The sequence below is a fragment of the Nilaparvata lugens genome, chromosome X (genome assembly GCF_014356525.2).
Source record: "Nilaparvata lugens isolate BPH chromosome X, ASM1435652v1, whole genome shotgun sequence".
Lineage (NCBI taxonomy): Eukaryota > Metazoa > Arthropoda > Insecta > Hemiptera > Delphacidae > Nilaparvata > Nilaparvata lugens.
The window spans coordinates 23038076-23046723 of NC_052518.1; the positions used below are offsets into that span (position 1 = coordinate 23038076).

An 8648-nucleotide genomic window follows, 5' to 3' on the forward strand; every position below is an offset into this window, starting at 1 on the left:
GAACCTGGAGTCTCTCTCCAGATTGAAACTTGGATTTACACAGCTTGAAGTATCAAGTACAGTCAAATATCTAGGGCTGACCATTGACTCAAAGCTGACTTGGAACAATCATATAAGTTACCTGAGGCCTTATTACTGCCTTGTACAGCTACAGAACTATGTGAGGCTTTATCCCCCACATGGAGCTGCAAATCTCCTGGACATCATAAGCGCTCATTTTGCTTTATGCAGTGTATTGTCAAACAATACTTACCTGGCGTGGGGGTCACCGTGATCAAGAAGGCGGCTCTCCCAGGGCAAGGCCTTGTCATTGCACTGCAACTTGGTTGACCCCTGCAAATGCCCCATATGTGGGCATTTTGGGCGCATAATTTTTGTTAGGTAACTTATGGATCACTAGTCTGGTGGACAAAGGTGAACCAGGTTACAGCCAAACTCACAAGTCTACAAAGGATGCAAACACTTCTAGTCACTGCAGCTTTCAGGAGCAGCCCATCAGCAACTCTTCAAGTTGCTCTTGGCTTACTGCCATTGAACATTTTTATTATGGCAGAAGCACGGAAATCAGGCCACTGCACAATCACCAAAGCTGTTGCTCACAGCCCTGTGCTTGAAATGATGTCAGATGTCATGAGCATGGAGTTGGTTTTTACTAAACCTTTCTCTGTTAAATTCTGCTTTAGAGAGGAATGGGAGTCTGAGAAAGGGCCCTATCCCAAAAGAGGCAGCCTTGTCTGGTACACAGACGGTTCCCTCATTGAAGGGAAATCTGGCTATGGGGTGTACAGTGATTCACCTAGAACAGAAGTTTTTGCAAGTCTGGGACAGCACTGTACTATCTTTCTGGCTTTCTGGAGATTTGGGGCATCATGGCTTGTGCCAACATAGGCATTGCCAGATGCTATTGCAATAAGCATATATTAATCCTGTTAGATTGTCAGGCAGCCCTCAAGGCTCTTGACTCCAATGTAATCAAGTCCAAATTTGTGTGAGAGTACCACAAAACACTCAGCAGGCTTGCAACACGCAACTCTTTGCATCTGTGCATCTTGGTTGGGTACCTGGCCATGTAGGCATGTGAGGTAATTAGTGTGCAGATGAGCTTGCTAAGTGGGGTTCTAGAATGTCAGTCTTTGGCCTAGAGTGAGGCTGTGGCATAAGTAAAACAACTGCCTTCCACACAATAATTAAATGGTCCAGGGACTTACATCACCAGCAATGGCAGAGTCACCCTGGTCAAGTACTTGGCAAAAGGCTGCTGGCAGATGCAAGCACTCGCTCCACCAACTGGCTGGTGAGTCTGGGCAGAGGTCTGGTCAAGCAGTTGATTGCCCTGATAACTGGACATGGCCACTTCAGGAAACATCTCCACAAAATTGGACTCAGAAATGAAAGCCAGGTGTGTAGGCTTTGTAATCAGTCTGACGAGACTACTAAGCATATCATACTGAATTGCAAAAGTCTTGAAGCTAGAAGAAGGGCTTTGTTTGGCTGCAAGCAACCAGGTAAGGAATGGGATGTTGGTAAAGGGAAAAAACTCCTGGACCTTGTAAAGGACACGGGAGTTGGTTTGCCTAACTAACATAGGTACTTTGGGACACACAATAAGCTTTGGTCGACGTTTGAGGTTCATTGAATCTTTGGATCTTTGAATCAATCCCTTCATAACATAAACATAAACATAAACATAGTACCTGTGCAGCTGTGCACAAGCCTACGTTCTAGGTACGCAGGTACGGTACAACCATAGAAAAAAATTAGTACAGTACCTATGTTTTCTCTATGGTACTATACAAAATGGAAAATTCCAAATTCTTTTTTTTGAAAATCCTTATTGAGACTTTACTTGGCTTACGGGTTTTCTCTGTTCTTGGCCAAATTATTTTTCTTCATCAGAATAAATCTGCACTTATAAGCTATTCTTTATTAAGTTACTAATTGATTGCAAGTTGGTCCCGTAGGCTTCAAGGTTTTCAGTGGCTGCCATCAGTTTTGCCAAGTTTGGTATTTTTATGAAGCCTAAAATGATTAAATATATTAGATGGTATTGATTCATAATAAGTTAAATTGTTGCGTTTTATTCTCATACTATTTATTATGGTTAATCGATTCCCAATACAGTGGAAACTGCATGATCAACAGATTTTTCAATATCAAAACTTATATGGTAATCTAAAATACCTTATGGTATTAACAATATGGAGGTACATTGCACCAAGAATATTTTCTTACTAAATATGAAAGTTCACCAGATTAGACTATATAGACGAAGATTTTAGTTCATCAATCTTGACTATTTTTTTTCAGTTTTTTTTTAAACTGTGACTAATCATATTGATTTTTTGTTATACTTTAAAACTGAAATATTTTTATACTAAAATATCCCAGCGATGTCCTTAGCTATTTTCTATAAGTGATAATTAAGTAGGCTACCAGTATACTACTATCAATCCAGACTATAAATCAATAAAATGCTATAAATTGAAGGTGCTGCCGATACTTGAAGACAGTGAAGATAGTGATTCAAAGCCCCTAGAAAGCTATCTTTCCAGCAAGCCGAAAATGTCAACCAACTATTCTATTTGAAGAAGGTACATCTTGTGGATTCGCTTTCAAAGGCTACGAGCAGAGAACATCGTATCTATCAATATTTGTCAGGCTGTCAAATAGCGTCGCCACAATCCACAAGTATTTGGCTATCTGTGACAAACAATGTCGCGAAATCTCATGACAAACTCCACCACAAAGTTGTTGAATACTTTTGAGGGACAATTCTAATCTTACAAAGTATTCTGGGGCGGAAGACAGAACTCAAAATTGGATTTGTTCTGAATTCAGCTCTCAGCGATCGCTCAAGCTGAAAGGAAACTTTGGGTTCTATGCGTAGTAGTATGGCAGTCGAGTGAGTTTGCGGATAATTTAGCAAGGTGTTGAGAATCACTTTATACAATTCAGTAGCTCCAAGCCAATCCTTTATTCTAATGTATTGAGCGAGTAATCTTTGTGTATATGTTTGAATGAATGTTTAACAGGTTTTTAAATGTTCACAACATTTGGAATATGGATGTTCATCATTGCATAATAGATTCTCATCTTCTGTTGAAAATGGGGGAGTTGACATAAGATTCAATTTCTTATTCTATTTCTTCATTATTCATGTAGATTACAATATTGGCTGGCTTATACACTAGTTTATATGGGAATTATCACTTTTTATAATAACAATATATTTACAATTCAGCTACCCAGACAATGATTCTCCAAGTATCAGACTGGATGTGAGACAAAAATATCCAAGCTGTTTAAACACTACTGAATTTTGATGAAAGTTCATGATTAGAAAAACAGCTGATAAGTTTTCTCATCAATTTTTTTTTTCATCTCAGTGGAGTAAGGCAGCTTTTCCATTACCAACAATGAGAGAAACATTAAACCTCATCAAAACTGGTCCTATTCCCTTCTCAATAAATAATACCACTATATATTGCACAATAGATACGGCTATGCCCAAATAAATACTCAAGTTGTTTAAATTTTAATAAAAATTGATATCTTTATTCTATTTGAATTTCCATCCTTATAGATACAAGTATATAGATACAAGGATCGTTCAAGAATCAAGTTACATTATTTTTTACTTTGACTTGCCCTACTACCATAGGTAAGGAAAGTATTGCTTTCCAAAAAAATCTGGTGTGGTACACTCACACAACTTTCCTTGCTCATTGAACTATTTAAAATTTTACATCTATTTTCGCTTAAAAACCTTTCCCCTTATTTTAATCAAATATTTCTCTTGTAAAAAAAACATCCACGGAACAAAGTGCCCTTTTTATAACCCTACCTTAAAATTTCCAATATAGTTCGCTAAATAAACCTAAGCCTCAATATCAAACGAGAATAATTTAGTTTTAGGAGAAAAACATAATGACGATTGACGGCAACATATTTGCAACTACGATCAGACTACTGTATATGTGTATATACAATTGTTTTCAGAGTACTTTTTCCTTTATGTAAATATTGTGAAATTCGATGTTTTTTTTTGAAATTCGTCAAAACAGCTGTTCTACAGATGAAATATCTTGACTATGACTGTGTTCTTTTTATAAACTGCTCTACCTACCCACGGTATATGGAAGAAGAAAAAGTGAAAACCGTGTTCCTACCTACCTCATGCACGAGAAGGAGGTTACAAAGTCCATTTCTCAAGGATTGGGTGGACCCCCCATTAGTACCCCAGGAAGAAGACTCATGTCAGTTGATAGAGCTAATAAATAACTATACAGGGTATGGATTTGAAAAAAATCGTTAAAGCCGTTTTTGAGAAAATCGTGAAAAACATGGTTTTTTAGTAACTGTCATTTTTCTCAAGAATATTACGGAGCTCCTGCAATTTTAACAGAAATGAGACTCATGTCAGTTGATAGGGCTTATAAATAGCTATCCATGGTATAAATTTGAAGAAAATCGTTAGAGCCGTTTTCGAGAAAACCGTGAAAAACATGGCTTTTTAGTCATTATCCGCCATTTTTCTCAAGAATATTACGGAGCTCCTGAAATTTTCCCAGAAATGAGACTCATGCCAGTTGATAGGGCTTATGAATAGCTATCTATGGTATAAATTTGAAGAAAATCGTTGGAGCCGTTTTCGAGAAAACCGTGAAAAACATGGTTTTTTAGTCATTATCTGCCATTTTTCTCAATAATATTACGGAGCTCCTGAAATTTTCCCTAAAATGAGACTCATTTCAGTTGATAGGGCTTATAAATAGCTATCCATGGTATAAATTTGAAGAAAATCGTTAGAGCCATTTTCGAGAAAAACGTGAAAAACATGGTTTTTTAGTAATTATCCGCCATTTTTTCCCCCATCTTGAATTGAATTTTATTGAATTTCTTATTGTCGGGTCCTCATGGTATAAGGACCTTGAGTTTAAAATTTCAAGTCAATCGGTTAATTAGGAATGGAGTTATCGTGTTCACAGACATACACACATACACACACACACACATACACACACACAGACCAATACCCAAAAATCATGTTTTTGGACTCAGTGGACCTTGAAACGTATAGAAAACTTGAAATTGGGGTACCTTAATTTTTTTTGGAAAGCAATACTTTCCTTACCTATGGTAGTAGGGCAAGGAAAGTAAAAAATTAAGGTTCACTAATTTCAAGTTTTCTATAAGTTTCAATGTCCCCTGAGTCTAAAAACATTATTTTTGGGTGTTGGTCTGTGTGTGTGTATGTGTGTGTGTGTGTGTGTGTGTGTGTGTGTGTGTGTGTGTTGTGTGTGTGTGTGTGTGTGTGTGTGTGTGTGTGTGTGTGTGTGTGTGTGTCTGTGAACACAATAACTCTATTCCTAATTAACCGATTGACTTGAAATTTTAAACTTAAGGTCCTCATACCATGAGGATCCGACAATAAGAAATTCAATAAAATTCAATCCAAGATGGCGGAAAAATGGCGGATAATATTACTAAAAAACCATGTTTTTCACGTTTCTCTCAAAAACAGCTCTAACGATTTTCTTCAAATTTATACCATGAATTACTAAACTTTGGGGACAGATTTTTCAATATCAAAACTTATATGGTAATCTAAAATACCTTATGGTATTAACAATATGAAGTTCACCAGATTAGATAAGTTGACTAGATAGTTATGTTGATAGATAGTTATGTCAGTTGATTAGATGAGTTATGGAAAATTCATAGGGCTATTCATAAGCCCTATCAACTGGCATGAGTCTCATTTCTGGGAAAATTTCAGGAGCTCCGTAATATTCATGAGAAAAATGGCGGATAATGACTAAAAAACCATGTTTTCCACGGTTTTCTCAAAAACGGCACTAACGATTTTCTTCAAATGTATACCATTGATAGCTCTATGGATTCATAAGCCCTATCAACTGGCATGAGTTTCATTTCTGGGAAAATTTGAGGAGCTCCATAATATTCTTGAGAAAAATGGCGGATGATGACTAAAAAACCTTGTTTTTCACAGTTTTCTTGAAAACGGCTCTAATGATTTTCTTCAAATTTATGCCATGGATAGCTTTCCATAAGCCCTATCAACTGACATGAGTCTCATTTCTGAGAAAATTGCAGGAGCTCCGTAATATTCTCGAGAAAAATGACAGTTACTAGAAAACCATGTTTTTCACGATTTTCTCAAAAACAGCTCTAATGATTTTTTTCGAATTGATATCCTGTATAGTTATTTATCAGCTCTATCAACTGGCATGAGTCTTTTTCCTGGGAAACTAATGGGGGTCCACCCCGTTCTTGAGAAATGGACTTTGTAACCTCCTTCTCGTGCATGAGATAGGTAGAGCAGATTATAAAAAGAGCACAGTCATAGTCAAGATATTTCATCTGTAGAACAGCTGTTTTGACGACTTTTGAAAAAATCATCAAATTTCACAATTTACACAAAGGAAAAAGTACTCTGAAAACAATTATAATATACACATATACAGTAGTCTGATCGTAGTTGCAAATATGTTGCTGCCAATCGTCATAATGTTATTCCCCTAAATTATTCTCGTTTGAGAATGAGGCTTGCAGTTCAATGAGCAAGGAAAGTTGTGTGAGTGTACCACACCAGATTTTTTAACTCTGTACATGGCAGGAAGAAGCTGACATTTTCAGGGACCTTATTTTCCATATTTAGTAAAATTTTCATGCAGCTGCAATGATTCATTCGTCAGCTATGAGCAATCCAATATGACGCTACCACTCACTCGAAATGTCAAATGGAAAATTTGTAATGTAATCAGTTTTTTAACATGCCACTGAAATCTACCACGAGTTGTGTTGTGTGGTGACAAAGTTATGTCAAGCCACTTACTTCTTATTTGTTCTAATCCTCTGTTATAAGGGAAAATAACCTTACACCACAGAAAAAAGAAGAATAAGCCGTGAATAATAATATCACCGGTTTTTTCCTCCGTGCTTACACAAAGAACAACAAAGTTGTCGTCCATATACGTCACATGCCCCAACAAACTGGAAGATGTTCAAAGACACCGACCATAGTTGACCGGCTTAAAAAAATTCATTAGCAATATTTACTCTCTCCAAATTCTTATTTTTATTCTCTCTGAATTATTAGTCCTACACACTACAGAACTTGCGTTGAATTCCATTCACATTTTTATTGATGGTTTTTTAGTCATTATCTGCCATTTTTCTCAATAATATTACGGAGCTCCTGAAATTTTCCCTAAAATGAGACCCATTTCAGTTGATAGAGCTTATAAATAGCTATCCATGGTATAAATTTGAAGAAAATCGTTAGAGCCATTTACGAGAAAAACGTGAAAAACATGGTTTTTTAGTAATTATCCGCCATTTTTTCCCCCATCTTGAATTGAATTTTATTGAATTTCTTATTGTCGGGTCCTCATGGTATAAGGACCTTGAGTTTAAAATTTCAAGTCAATCGGTTAATTAGGAATGGAGTTATCGTGTTCACAGACATACACACATACACACACACACACATACACACACACAGACCAATACCCAAAAATCATGTTTTTGGACTCAGTGGACCTTGAAACGTATAGAAAACTTGAAATTGGGGTACCTTAATTTTTTTTGGAAAGCAATACTTTCCTTACCTATGGTAGTAGGGCAAGGAAAGTAAAAAATTAAGGTTCACTAATTTCAAGTTTTCTATAAGTTTCAATGTCCCCTGAGTCTAAAAACATTATTTTTGGGTGTTGGTCTGTGTGTGTGTATGTGTGTGTGTGTGTGTGTGTGTGTGTGTGTGTGTGTGTGTGTGTGTGTGTGTGTGTGTGTGTGTGTGTGTGTGTGTGTGTGTGTGTCTGTGAACACAATAACTCTATTCCTAATTAACCGATTGACTTGAAATTTTAAACTTAAGGTCCTCATACCATGAGGATCCGACAATAAGAAATTCAATAAAATTCAATCCAAGATGGCGGAAAAAATGGCGGATAATATTACTAAAAAACCATGTTTTTCACGTTTCTCTCAAAAACAGCTCTAACGATTTTCTTCAAATTTATACCATGAATTACTAAACTTTGGGGACAGATTTTTCAATATCAAAACTTATATGGTAATCTAAAATACCTTATGGTATTAACAATATGAAGTTCACCAGATTAGATAAGTTGACTAGATAGTTATGTTGATAGATAGTTATGTCAGTTGATTAGATAAGTTATGGAAAATTCATAGGGCTATTCATAAGCCCTATCAACTGGCATGAGTTTCATTTCTGGGAAAATTTCAGGAGCTCCGTAATATTCTTGAGAAAAATGGCAGATAATGACTAAAAAACCTTGTTTTTCACAGTTTTCTTGAAAACGGCTCTAATGATTTTCTTCAAATTTATGCCATGAATAGCTTTCCATAAGCCCTATCAACTGACATGAGTCTCATTTCTGAGAAAATTGCAGGAGCTCCGTAATATTCTCGAGAAAAATGACAGTTACTAGAAAACCATGTTTTTCACGATTTTCTCAAAAACAGCTCTAATTATTTTTTTCGAATTGATATCCTGTATAGTTATTTATCAGCTCTATCAACTGGCATGAGTCTTTTTCCTGGGAAACTAATGGGGGTCCACCCCGTTCTTGAGAAATGGACTTTGTAACCTCCTTCTC

General features: G+C 36.3%; 1 pseudogene; it reads left to right on the top strand.

Moving 5' to 3' along the window:
- The first annotated feature begins 245 nt into the window (after positions 1 to 245).
- LOC120355101 lies at positions 246 to 390 on the top strand (annotated as a pseudogene).
- Positions 391 to 8648: the final 8258 nt, after the last annotated feature.